At 42.9% G+C, this 14,658-nt stretch overlaps 1 protein-coding gene across 1 annotated transcript in view; it reads left to right on the forward strand.

Moving 5' to 3' along the window:
* Positions 1-2,906: 2,906 nt before the first annotated feature.
* SCML4 (Scm polycomb group protein like 4) overlaps positions 2,907-14,658 on the forward strand; it is a 129,285-nt gene continuing 117,533 nt past the window's right edge. Inside the window, exons 1-2 of the mRNA XM_060168126.1 lie at positions 2,907-3,313; positions 5,750-5,877. The gene's annotated coding sequence lies outside the window, so the exon portion shown is untranslated. The remainder of the gene's footprint in view (positions 3,314-5,749; positions 5,878-14,658) is intronic.

A 14,658-nucleotide genomic window follows, 5' to 3' on the forward strand; every position in this document is an offset into this window, starting at 1 on the left:
TGGGCAGCAAGTCCTTCCTGGAAGGAGGAGATGAGTGCCATGTCTCCACATCTACTACAGTTCACAAAACACTATATCCTAAGGTCCTAACACACACATAAAAAAAAAAGCTGTTCAAGCTCTTTATCCATCAGGGAAATGCAAATGAAAGCCACAATGAGATATCACTACATGCTCATGAGAATGGCAGAATTTGAAGAGATTGACAATACCAAGTGGTATTGAGGACGTGCAGCAACTGGAAATCACATCTACTCCTGGTAGGGTTGTAACTTTGTAGATCACTTCCTAAAACTGTTTGCCATTAGTTACTAAACTTGACCTTATGCATAGGCAGTGACCTAGCAATTACTCTTCTAGGTATCTATCCAGCAGAAATGCATGCACATATACACCAATAGACATGTACAAGAATGTTCATAATAGCCCCAAAATAAAAGTAATCCAAATATTGATTGATTATAGAAAGGATAAAGTTTTCTATGTTTATACAAAGGTTGTGATGGGGAGCCGCCAAGATGGTCCCCAGTGATCCCTAACTCTTGGTGCTCATGTCCTTGGGTGGTCCCTTCCCACACTGGACCAGGATGGTCTGTGTGATCAATAGCAAACAGCAGCACTGACAGTGTGTCACTTCTGAGATTAGGTTATAAAAAACATTGCAGCTTCCATCTTGGGAGCGCCTTCACTCACATTTTTCCTCTTGGACTATTTGCTCTGGGGAATCTATGTCATGAGCAGACCTATGGAGAGGCCGAAGTCTTGTCAACAGCCCTGTGAGTGAATTTGGAAGTGGATCTTCCAGTCCTAGTTAAGTCTTCAGAGATTATAGCCTTAGGCAACAGCTTGACTGCAACTACACGAGACACCCAAAGTCAGAACACCCAGCTAAGCCACAAATGATCCCTGACTCTCAGGACATAGGTGATATAATTAATGTTAGTTTTAACCTGCTAAATCTTGGGATAATTTGTTACACAACAATAGATAACTAGTGCAATGGGATTCTATAAAGTAATGAAAATAAATGAAATGCAGTTACATTTGTCAACATGGGTGAATTTTGCCAACATGATATTGCATGAAAGAAGCCAGCCACAGAAGACATTTTTTTTATCCTATTATTTAAAGTTCTAGAAACAGGTAAAACTAAAGTACAGTGTTGAGGGATGCATGCCTAGAAGGTAAAGCAATAAAATAAATCAAGGAAGTGATGATCATAAAAATTAGGATGGTGGCTACCTTTGGGGGCAGACGGGCAGGAAGTGGAAGAAAGCATTAGGAAGACTTCTGTGCTCTTGCTAATGTGCTATTTTTCTTGACCTGGATGGTGGTAGCAAGGGTATTTGTTTTGGATAAATCATTAAGCTGTATGGTTCTGTTTTTACCCTCCACTCCCCCGTTTTTTGGTATATGTGTTGTATTTCACAATAAAAAAGGCAAACAAAGAGAATGGGAGGAGAGAATTGGAGACAGAGAGCACACACAACTCTTTAGAGGAATGTTGTTACAAAGATGACCAAAGAAAGAGAGTAGCAGCTGGAAGAGAAATAAAATCAAGATTTTTTTTTAAAAAGATGAGAGCAATAACAGTATGTTTTATGCAGAAGGAAATCATCTACTGGAGAGGAAAAACTTATAAGGCAAGAGAGGGGTATTGCTGGAGCCAAGTTCTGGAGTAGGTGAGAGGGATGGGTCTGGGCTGAGCAGGGTGCCAGCCAGATATAGATATGTCTATATCTATGTATGAGAGAGAAAGGGAGAGAAAGAGGTGTTTTAAGGAACTGGCTCACACGATTGTAGAGGCTGGGCTGGTCCAGATCTGCAGAGTGGGCTGCTGGCAGGCTGGGAGACAGGGAAAAGTTGATGCAGTCTTGAGTCCAAAGGCAGTCTGGAGGCAGAATTCCTTCCTTCCTTGGGGGAAGTGAATCTTTTTCCTTTTGAGGTCTTCAACTGATTGGATGAGACCTGCTCACATTATGGAGGATAATCTACTTAAAGTCTACTGATTGAAATGTTATTCTCGTTTAAAAAAATACCTTCGCAGCAACATCCAGTGTTTGACCAAAATATCAGAGTACCTTGGCCAAGCCAAGTGGACACATAAAAAAACCACCCACCATGAAGACCTTGACAGTGTTTGTCAGTTAACTTGCATTGGGTGGAGAAGGAGGGCGAGAGACAGTCATTTGGCGGTTAGGACATGTCTTGCCCTTGGTTTTCACTTGGAACATCTGTCTCTTGATTTTTCTGTCTGCCTAGAGAACGTCTGTACAGCATTGTGAGAAGGGGAGAGGATGGAATCATTGTGTGAGTAAGGTAAAACAGGACACAAGACCTTCATCTTTTTTGTTTTGCATTTGCAGCAAAAGATACTACTAATTTTGACTGAGCAAGATGTCTACTTGTATTTTTCTTACAGTTTGGCAAGTCTTGTAGTTAAAAAGATGGATTCCCTATCACACTTACTCGAGGTGGTCTAAGTGATGGGGCCAGCGGAGCATTAAGCTACCTAGTACCTGTGGAAGACGAGGGCAAAGATGCTCTCAGGAGCAGTGCGATTGTCCCTAGGAGACTTTCTACCAGGAGCTCAGGTCTTCCCTTGTCTCTGAAGACCCTGAAAGAGGTGTCTTCGGTGGAAACGGTCACTTTCTTCTGCCCTGCCCCACGAAGCACTTGTTTCCCCAGGACTCTCCACCTCCAGTGCAGGTGCTCCGTGCACGTGTCGGGATTCAGGCGGGAACGGGCTCAGCGAGTGAGCGGCGTGTCCAGATGCCGCCGCCAGGGGGCGCGAGGCGGCCGAGGAGGCCGGGAGCAGGCCGTCAGGAGCCGGGACATCCGGGGCGCCTTCCTGTGAGCCCGCGGCCCGAGCTCCTGTGGCCGGAGCCACGCCCGAGCTACGGGAGAACAGGAGTCCCGACCATGTCCCCTTTGCCCACTCCCAGGACCGAGCTGCTTCTCCTCGGACCCCTGGAGGCCAAAGGGAGTCACTGCCGCTTTCGTTGTTCGTCTCTCGGGCGGATAGACCTGGCGCCCTGTCCTTGGGGCGGGAGGCTTCCCCACTGTCCTCAGGATTCAGCCCCGAAACTCCACCCTGGGGGCCGACAGCTACCCACGGTCATTGCCTCGGAGGGGTAACCCCGTGAACTTCAGGGCCTCTCGCTAGAGCAGGGAGGAAGTACAGCCACCCCACTGGATAAATATAATCCTCATTAGTACTCACCGCCACACCTTCCATCGGAGCTGTCAGGGGCCTGGCTTTGCGGCCAGGAGCAGGGTTGCCAGGTTTAGCACACACACAAAGGATTCCCAGGTAAATTTGAATTTCAGATAGATAACAGATTATTTTTTAGTATTTAAGTGTGTTTCATGCAATATTTGGTATATACTTATACTAAAATGTATATTAAATATATTTTTGTATTATATAGTTAGGAAAACACTTATACTAAATATATATTACATAATATATATACATCTATTTATTAATAAATATGCATGTATGTGTAAGGTATATACATTTGGTATACTAAATGTATGTTTGTGTATGTGTGTGTGTTCCTTGTTTATCTGAAATTCGAATTTGACTGAGTGTCCTGTATTTTTTCTGGCAACTCTAGCCAGGAATGAACTTATGTGGAGGGAGGAATGGAAAGGTGTGGGCGAATGAAAGAATGCGTGAAGCTCTCATTGTGAGAGAGATTCATTTCTGTTTTGTCTTTTGAATGTCTTCTTATCTATATATTTTAAATTCCATTTATAAAAACCTGGCTGGTTTTTAAAAAAAATCCAATCTCTGTTTGTTTCAGTTAAACTCAAGTACAACCTTGTCTGTGACTTTTTTCCCAAGCCATCAGCGTTCTTAACAGATTTTAAGAAGAAGCAACCAATCATTTAGATCATGAAATTCAGCTAAAGCTGCTGCTCTTTATGTCTATGGAAACTTCTTTTCGAGAAGCTTAATATTTTTACATTAATTTATTTTAATAGACAAATCTGTATTTTCCTATTTTGGCAGAGAGGTTTACTTTTTTTTAATATATAAATTTATTTATTTATTTTTGGCTGCATTGGGCCTTCGTTGCTGCGCGTGGGCTTCCTCTAGTTGCAGCGAGCAGGGGCTACTCTTCATTGCAGTGTGCGGGCTTCTCATTGCGGTGGCTTCTCTTGTTGTGGAGCACGGGCTCTAGGTGCACAGGCTTCAGTAGTTGTGGCACGCAGGCTTCAGTAGTTGTGGCTCGCAGGCTTAGTTGCTCCGTGGCATGTGGGATCTTCCCAGACCAGGGCTCGAACCCGTGTCCCCTGCATTGGCAGGCAGATTCTTAGAGAGGTTTACTTTCTGACTGAAGACCATGCTGAGTAGGAACTGTTGGGTAGGGCAGAAATATGGAAGTCATGATACCACCTGTGCACCACCCTGAACAATGCCTGGTGGGAGCCTTCTGGGGACCTCACTTCTGGATAACCATTTTACACCCACTGTCCTATGGGACACACACACACACACAGTCTATGTGTCCATTACATTTAGATTTTGGGTCAAAGGACTCAATCCCCTATGAGGGACCAGATCCCTTATAATATTCCTAATAACACTGCTTGGCCCTTGTTGAGCTTGTTTCCTTCACTCCACTGTTGAATCCCATCCAAAATAGGACTGCCTCAGATGTAGATATGCTCCCCCTTGCTCCTGACCTGCTTAGTCTTGGAGGAGAGAAAGCCAAGTGAGTTAGTTTCCTAGGGTTGCTATAACAAAGTACCACAAACTGGGTGGCTTAAACAACAGAAATGTATTGTCTCTGTTCTGGAGGCTAGATTTTCAAAATCAAGCTGTCAGTAGGGTTGGTTCCTTCTGAGGGCTGTGAGGAAAGGATCATTCCAGGATCTGTCTTTGGCTTCTAGATGGCATCTTTCCCCTGTGTCACGGTGGCATTGGTACTTTTGTTTTTAATTAATTAATTTATTTTTGCTGTGTTGGGTCTTCGTTTCTGTGCGAGGGCTTTCTCTAGTTGTGGCAAGCGGGGGCCACTCTTCATTGCGGTGCGCAGCCCTCTTACTATCGCGGCCTTTCTTGTTGCGGAGCACAGGCTCCAGACACGCAGGCTCAGTAGTTGTGGCTCACGGGCCTAGTTGCTCCATGGCATGTGGGATCCTCCCAGACCAGGGCTCGAACCCGTGTCCCCTACATTAGCAGGCAGATTCTCAACCACTGCGCCACCAGGGAAGCCCCAAAATTCTCCTTTTTATAAGGACACCAGTCATATGGGATTAGAGCACACCCTAATGACCTCACTTTACCCTGATCCCCTCCGTAAAGACCCTATCTCAATTAAGATCATGTTCTGAGGAGCTGGGGGTTAGGATTTCATCATATTTTGTGAGGGACACAATTCAACCCATAACACCAAGGAAACCCTGATAAATGAAAGTGCAATACGTTGGTGCCTGAGAGATGACTCTTTTGCGGGGGGGGGGGGAGGGCTCCCATCAGCACCTTGACAGACAGGGGGTTGGCCGCCAGGCTGGAGCTTTGGTCAGGAAGCTCCTAGAACCCAGGAAGTGCTGGCTTCCAGAGAGAGCACATTGTTCCTGTCAGACACTTAAACTTGGTCTGAGAGATCAGCTGAGCTCCTGGCAGGAGAGGCGCTTTCCTCTCCACAGTGAACCTTTCCATGGTAGAGATGCTTGCCTCAGGGAGCGGTCCTTGTCTTCCCCAGGGCAGAGGCCCACTTGTCTCCTCTCACTGCAGGTGGGAAGAGGACCCTGAGCAGAGCATCCTCCACGGATTTGTCCAACACGTGTGGCACCCAAGTTCACCGAGGAGCTGGGAATTGGTCCAGGAAAGGAAAACAAGGGCAAGCATTCGGAGGATTTGAGGTAAAAATTTAATGATGTGTGGTACATGTTCATAGCAATCTGGGTCTCATAAAACCCAGCCTCCCCGGACTGTATCCTCTTACTCTGATGATAAAACTCTAATGCAACTCCATGTTCTGTCACACACAATTGAAATATGAGGATTCAAAATAATGCCTTGCCTAATTCTTTTCTTTTTTTTAAAGAAGATGTTGGGGGTAGGAGTTTATTAATTAATTAATTTTATTTTTGCTGTATTGGGTCTTCGTTTCTGTGCGAGGGCTTTCTCTAGTTGTGGCAAGCGGGGACCACTCTTCATTGTGGTGCGCGGGCCTCTCACTATCACGGCCTCTCTCATTGCGGAGCGCAGGCTCCAGACGCGCAGGCTCAGTAGTTGTGGCTCACGGGCCTAGCCGCTCCATGGCATGCGGGATCCTCCCAGACCAGGCCCCGAACCCGTGTCCCCTGCATTAGCAGGCAGACTCTCAACTACTGCGCCACCAGGGAAGCCCATCTAATTCTTTCTAAGTGAATATAGTCACTGCAGAGTTTCGAACTCAGATTTTGGTCACCCTTTTGTTCCATAAGATTTTAATATTCTAATTAGTAACAGGAAATCATGCAAAGGAGAGAATCCCATTTCCTCCACTGGTTTATGGAGACAAAAAGAATCCAGTCAACTATTCTGTAATTTCCAGAGAACCATCACCTTTCTAGTAGCTGCTAAGTCCAGTGTGAAAACAGGCTAATAGCACGTGCAATTTTCCATCATTACTGGTCCCCTTGGGAGAGTCTCCAGGCTCCAGCAATGCTAACTTAGTAGTCAGGGCCATCACAACCTGCTGCATTAGGACAGATTTTTTCATAACTCATCCCCCCCAGGCATAATTTCAAACCGTCCTTTTTGCCAAAATGAGATCCTTTGTCTCACTATGTTGGGGATATGAATTTTTAATCTCCCTAAAATATAATGTATTGGAGGCGCAAAATTTGGCATCTGAGCAAATGGGATGGAGAATTGGCCTCAGGGAGGGAGTCCCCTTGCTGTGACGGCCATCGCCATTTGGGGCTCCAGAGGTAGTTGTTTGGAAAATGAATTGGATTCTGTCCTTAAAAATAAAGTTATTTGGCAAAGTGAGGAAGCCTGGGTCCAGCTGAGAGGCCAGAAGCAGCTGGGGGCGTAACACCCTCCTGCACACCTTTAAGACTCGTGGCTGCTAATTAGTACCTACTAATCATTTAAATCATCAGTTTCTTGATCCACTGTGAGCACATTAATAATTTTTCTCAGTACATTTGAGGTAAAAAGAGATTGCGGGTAGAAGACTAATTCAATCACTTGCATACAAGGGTACCAACACCATTTTTCCTGCCTTCCCTCCTTGTCAGCCTCCTTCAACAACACGTATCCCCATGCTGTTGTGAGTCAGCCCTGCTCCAGAAGACCCACTCACCCTTCCATAGCCAACACGTGCCTTCTTCCTGTCAGTCTCTTCATTTCTTTTTCTCCTTCCGACACACATTCACATCTGTTTCCCATCACTTAATTGTTCTGTATCATGGTGTACATCTTATTTTTCTATTTTCCTGTCTATCATGTTACATCTAACTTTAGCAAACACATACTCATTTCATTCTGATACCGTATCCTTGATTGTTTCCCCTACTCAGTTTGTGATTATTATAGTTTTTCTTTGTCTCTTTTTTTCTGTTGCTTTGGTTTTTCTCTCTCAGGGGTATGGAAACCAGACTCCAGGTGCTGAAGCTGGTCAACATCACCAGCAGCCCTGGTGCCAGCAGCCCCAGTGCCGTACCTTCCAGTCTCTTCACCAGTGGGCTCTCTAATTCTTGTGAGAGTAGGTGTGGTAAACCCCCTTCCCGCCCCCTCCAGCCTGTTTCGGGAAGTTTGGGTAGGTCATTCCCACCTGGCAATATGTTTAGTCTCCTTCCCTGAAGCTGAATGTGCCTACAGATGTCCTGCTCTTCTACGGTCCCCCTCTATAGGGCCTGTCGGGGGAACAGCTCAGAAGTCACTAGCAGAGCTGGCGGGCAGAGCAGGCAGGTTGATGAAGAAGCTGGTAACAGAAGTGTACAGTGTGTGGGGACTTGTTTTCCTGGATTACTTTGAATAAGGCGCTTCTCTAATGTGCTCAAAAGGCATGTTACTAGAAGTTTTAAGATTGCTGCAAAACAGATGCTCTAAGTTTGGTGAAGTCAGTTCTTTTTTTTTTTCTTTTTTTTAATAATTTTGGATTGATGGCCTTCTAAAGGGGCACTGGAATGATGTTTCTGACTACTCTCTGAGAGTCTCCTGTCCTCCCCAGGGTATGTCATATGCCTTTTTTCTCTGGCTGCCTTTAACATTTCCTTTTCATCTTTTATTTTCAGCAGTTTGAAAATGATATACCTAGGTGTGATGTTTTTGTTTTCTGCTTGATGTTTCTGAGCTTTTGGATTTGTGGTTTGATGTCTGTCATGAATTTTGGAAAAGTCTCAACCATTAGTTCTTCGAATATTTCTTCTGCCTCATTCTCTCTCTTCTCCTTCTGGTGCTCCAACTGCATATATATTAAACCATTTTATATTGTCTCATTTTAAATATGAAAACATACATATATTGTGAGTAAAGGACAAAAAATAAATATGCAAACACTAAGTAAAGCTGGAATAGCTATATTATATTAATATCTGAAAGAGTACACTTCAATATAAGGAATATTACCAGGGATAAATAGTGATGTTACATAATGATAAAGGAGTCAATCCTCCAAGAAGACATAGCAATCCTAAATTTGTACATATCTAACAACAGTGCTTAAAAAGACATGAAGAAAAAACTACTAGAACTGAAAGGAGAAAGAGGCAAATCCATAATTATAGATGGAGACTTCAAGGACTGATAGAAAAAGTAGACAGAAAACAGTAGACAAAGAAGATCTGAATAATATCATTAACCGACTTGACCTAATTGATGTTTATATTGATAGAATACTCAGCAAGATCAGAAAATACATTCTTTTCAATTGCACACAAAACATTCACCAAGGTAAACCATACCTTGGCTCCTAAAGAAAACCTTAACACACTTTTAAAAATGGAAACCTCATTTTGGTTCCTGGAGCTTTGGCCTATGGACAAGAGTGGTGGTGCTGCCTAGAGAGTGTGCAGGGTGCCTCCGCTGGGCCAGTGGGATAGAGGGCAGGTGGACAGGTTAAAAAAATAAATGAAATCTGACAAAGTATGTTCTTGAAGTATAATGGCATTAAACTAGAAATCAGTAACAATAAGATGTCTGGAAAATCCCCAAATATTTGGCAATTAACACACTTCTATATAACCTATGGGCCTCAAGGAAGCCTCAAGATAAATTTTAAAATCCTTTGAACAAAATAAAAATGAAAATACATTATATCTAATTTGTGGATTGCAGCAAAAGCAGTGCTTAGAGGAAAATTTATGCATTAAAATGCTTATATTAGGGACTTCTCTGGTGGCACAGTGGTTAAGAATCCTCCTGCCAATGCAGGGGACAAGGGTTCAATCCCTGGTCTGGGAAGATCCCACATGCTGCGGAGCAACTAAGCCCATGCGCCACAACTACTGAGCCTGCGCGCTAGAGCCTGCCTGTGAGCCATAACTACTGAGCCAACATGCCACAACTACTGAAGCCTGCGTGCCTAGAGCCCATGCTCTGCAACAAGAGAAGTCACTGCAATGAGAAGCCCATGCACCACAACTAAGAGTAGCTCCCGCTCACCACAACTAGAGAAAGACTGTGCACAGCAACGAGGACCCAATGCAGCCAAAAAAAAAAAAAGCTTTTATTAGAAAAGAAGCAATGTCTCTGATCAAAAATCTAAGCTTCTACTCTAAGAAACTAGAAAAAGAAGAGCAATTAAACCCAAAGCAAGCAGAAGGAAAGAAATAATAAAGAGCCTAAATCAATGAAATAGGAAAAAATGGAAAAACTTCCTACCCCCTCCCCCAAAAGAGTCTTTAAGTCCCCGTGTACATCAGTGGATGCAAATACAGATGTATGGAGGAAGAGGAATTCATTCACTTATACAAGTTAGACTTGTGAGTGTTGGCTCTCTGTCACCCAGGGCGTCTGTGAAAACTAGATGTTATAAATGTTTTTAAAATTATTATAGGTCATCTATGTCATTTTAAAAGCTAACATCTGTTGAGAGCTTATAACATGCCAGGTATTGTTATAAGCACTTTAAGTGTATTAGTTAGTTCATGGAATCCTTATAAATAACGTATTTTTACCCCCATTTTATAGACGTGGAATCTGAAGCACGCACAAGTTAAGTAATCTGCCAAAGGTTAGTCACCTAATAAGTGACAGAGTCAGGATTTGAATCCAGGCAGCCTGGCCTCAGAGCTCAGATGTAAAGGAGTGTTTTTGCTGGTATTCATGACCATAGGGTCCAGGATAGAAAAGTCTGTATTTGTTTCTCCTGTGCCTTGCACAATATCTGGCAAACAATAGCTCTGGATAAGTGTTAGTTGGCAGATTTACAACTTGAGACCATTTTAGAATAAAAATGGAAAGAATCTTGGCCTATTAGAAAGGTGACTTCAAAGTTGCTAAGAGACTAGGTCTTAAATGTTATCTCCCCCCCAGAATGAATAATAATTATGTGACATGATAGAGGTGTTAGCTAAGACTACAGTGGTAATCATTTCACAATATATAAATGTATCAAATCAACATGTTATACACCTTAAACTTACACAATGTTTTAAATCAATTATATTTTACACACAAAAAAGGTGATGACTACAAATCTACATTTTAAACTATTTATAAACCTATATATAAGTTACTGATGCTGGTCAATACAGACTTAATATTGTCTGATGTGATATAATGGGTAAAGGGAGGGAGATGGTGTGTTTGGGGATTGAGCAGGTAGATGAGAGTGAGGTTCCTCTGATAACATCACGAAAGTCATAGAATTCAGTCTCGGGAATCTTCATACCCATTCTATGAGTTAGCTGCCATCACTCCCACTCTGAGGGGCCCAGACAGAGGTTAGGTAACTTGCCCAAGGCTGCTCTGCCAACATGCAGTGGGTGAGGGGTCCACAGAGCAGGCTGATACCCCTGCTCACCGTCTTCCCACCATGCACTGTGGTGGAGGGGCTGAGGCTCAGAGGGCTTCCGCTTCACTGCCTTCAGGTCTTAACACACCTTCACCTCCAGGAGACGTGCCCTGCTACTCTGATTTTAATTACAATTCCCTTCCTCCTTACTGCAACCCTGACACTCTTTATCCCCCTTCCCTGCTTAAATGTTCCTCCTTGTCATTCATCACTATTAACATGTACATATTTTATTTATTTATCTTGCTTATTGTCTGTCTCCCTGCAGTAGAAAGTAAGCTCCATGAGGCTAGAGATTTTGGTCTGTTTGTTAAGCTGAGCCTAGAATAGTGCCTGGAACACAGAAGGCACTCATTACCTATATGTTGAATGAATGAATGAGTAAAGATTCCCTGTCATTTCACTCATCATAAGTTAGGGGAAAGGCATTCAGAAGTTAGGAATCTGTGAGCATCTGATATGCTAGACAGCTCAGAAAGTGCCTATTTAATATAAAATCCCTGTCTGTAATAGGGTCATGCTAGACACACAGGGGTCACATTATTTATCCCAGATCAGGACCCCAAAATAGATCCAACACAGTCTCTGCTTTCAAGGAACTTTCTCCCTCTCATTCAGAGTTCAGTGAACTCTGAATCTAGGAAACTAGATGTTCACAAGTGTTTAATGAATTAATTTCATTCATTCATCATTTAACAAACATTTATGGAGTGCCCACTATGTGTCAGGCACTGTTCTAGGCACAACATTGGTCATTGGATCTCTCCAAGAAAAACAATTCCAATATCCGACTAGAGAGTGATGGTAGGTATTCTCATAAAGTCTGTAATAATATGAAATTTTTTATTATGAGTAAAGAAAAAACAGTGTAATTAGATTTACTTAAAAATTTTTGTTTTTAATTTTTATTTTATGATTGAATTTTATTACATATTTTTTTAAATGACAACTCTTCTTAGGTGAAAAAAATCATGTTCCTAGTATTTGTGAGCTCCTCCACTCTCAGAGGTAGAAGATCAATGGTTTTCTTTTTTCCTACTTTAATGGGCATGCTTAAAATTTTTTATTTAATGCTTTTTACAATTAAAGTTTTATATATATATATGTATATATGTATCTATCTATTGAGAAAGAGATTAAAAAGGCAAATAATTCTATAAGATTTACATCAAAAATAGTTGTCTCCTGTCCCTACTCTTCAATGATAACCATGTTTTTAGTTGTTGCTTCTGATATTTGCCTAAATTTCTAATTAATCTGCATATAATGCCCTTTTTTGATTATTTTCATTTTAGGTACAGTCTGTTTATCTCTTACTTTGGAAGATGAGGGTTTAGCTTGAAGACCTCATCCCACCTTTTTCTCCTTCCATCCTCCCAATAAATTTATGGCATAATATTTAGTGAAATCAATACTTAGTGATAATATTGTTTTGTAAATGTATATATCATTTAGAATTGAATCATATAATGAACTACAGTTATATTTTCTTTTTCTTTCTCTTTATCTCTCTGAGTTAATAATTCTCTCTCTCTTTCTCTATTTTTTGTTTGCTTGGTTTTCTAAGTACCTATCACAAATTTATCCCCAAATTGTCTGCCAGCACTGTAACACTTTCATTATGTTTAAGCATTACCTTACCTCCCAGTTTCTTCCCCCCCCCCCACCCCGTTTGGTGACATGCCTCCAGGATGGGCAGCTCACGAGGTCCGTTGATATTTGTCATTCTGGAATTTCCCATCACCATTATTCTGGAATTAATCACTCTTACCAGCTACCTCTGGTGATCTGTCCTTCTTCAGACACTCCTGAACCAAGCCTTAGAGGACACTAGGGAAGAATTGAAGATGGGGCAGACCTGACCTCATATTTCATTTATCACCGCTTCTGTTTGCTGCCTGGGGATAAAGGAGGCTGAGTGGTCACCTCTGGGACTCTGGAGGGCCACAAGCCCTGCCCAGGTGGTGGTAAGCCAGCACTAGCCCTTCACTGTTATTTGTGGGGAGAAACTTAAGGAGTCCCTGCTTCTCTCTTAATGATGGTGAGGTTAACCTAGGACATGTTGGGCTATGATACCGGTTGGAATAAGATTTAAGCCAATCAGCTCGCCTTAGCACTGTGCAGTGCTAATGTAGGGAGCCAGCTATGACTTGAGAGATAATGTAATCATGGCCCTAGTAGGCAGGGCTATGGCACCCATAGGACGATCAGGGCCTTGATAGAGAGTTGATCTACATCAAGAAAATGCTTAGCAAAAATACCCTTCCAGGTTTGGAAGGCCCCTCACTCCATAATCTCTGAAGGATGGGCTATCATAGTATCTGGTGTTAAACCTGACAAGAGTCACAGGCTATCAGTGGCTCTGGGTGATCTGTCCCCAGTGGTCAACCTGATAAATATCATAAACAAAGAGAAAATGTCAGGAAAAACACTCATAATTATGGGATGGGGGACCAAAACCTTGAACTCGTGGGGTGTGGATGGGAGCACAGTAGGCCTACTAATTTCTGGACATCCAGGGTTGGGGACCACAATGCCCAGAAACTGGTCATCCAGGGCTCATGATTGGCAATCTAACCCTCAGACACCCCAAGATACCCACCCGATAAGGCTATTCCCTTGTTTAGGGTATACACATTTCATAAGCCCAGGCGGAAGTGGAAGGGCACAGTTCCTGGAACATGTGATGCTTCCTGATGGTTCCATACTGTCACCTCTCAATGCAGATCCCACGGAGTGGGCTCTGATAATGGGTAAGGAATAGCAGCCTGCCCTTTTTTCTACCTACTGGGCATGTGAGACATCTGTGGATGTTCAATGGCTCCCTGAAGATGGTGGGTGGGGAGGGAAATCAAGACTAGGAATCAAGAACCCAGGATATGCTCCAGAACAGTGTTTGAATATACAAATCCCAATGTATGGAAGGACAAAAACCATATGAGAGACTGGGCATATATCACTGTAAGAATGGTGGCTCTGAGAAATGTGGTGCTCCAAAACATCACGGCCCTGATCATATCCCAGCTGAAAAGGGAGGAGTATGTGATATTGTGGGGAAGACTGTGGCATTTGTATGCCAGACAACTTCCCAAATATACAGGATTTAGCAAGGCAAGCATATAAAGAAATGGCTAAATTTAGGCGGATTCTGAGTGAGTCCTGGGATATGTGGTCCTGATGATCATTTTTTTGAGAAAGTGGGAGCTTATGTAATACAATGTGTGTTGTGCTTTGTTTTGTACAAATTGGTTGTAGTAAAATATTAACAGATGTCATCACCTGTTTGAGGAGTCACCACACCTATCTGGGCAATCAAAATTATTAGTGGGAGAGCTACTCCCATCCCTGACTAAAGAATTGGACGATGATGTATGCTGTGGCCAGTGCTTGGGAGGTCCAGAGACAGTGAGGGCACCCCATGTTGTTGGTAAGCCCTGGGTGGAAAGTCCCTAGGTCTTGTGATGTGGTTAGAGGTTTAGCATCTGGAAATCAGACTTTACCTAAAGTGGTACCTGAAGTGTAGTTTTATCAGTTAAGATGTTGATGATGTGGCCTTTGAGTGGGTGAGGGCTAAAACTCTGAGAATAAGGAGACAGGATAACTCTGACCTGCAGGACTCATTTCTGTGCCATCTCCAGATTCACCTATATGTCTCTAGAGTACTTCTGCTAAAGTATTTTCAAATGAGAGA

Source organism: Lagenorhynchus albirostris, chromosome 12 (assembly GCF_949774975.1).
Source record: "Lagenorhynchus albirostris chromosome 12, mLagAlb1.1, whole genome shotgun sequence".
In the NCBI taxonomy this organism is placed as follows: domain Eukaryota; kingdom Metazoa; phylum Chordata; class Mammalia; order Artiodactyla; family Delphinidae; genus Lagenorhynchus; species Lagenorhynchus albirostris.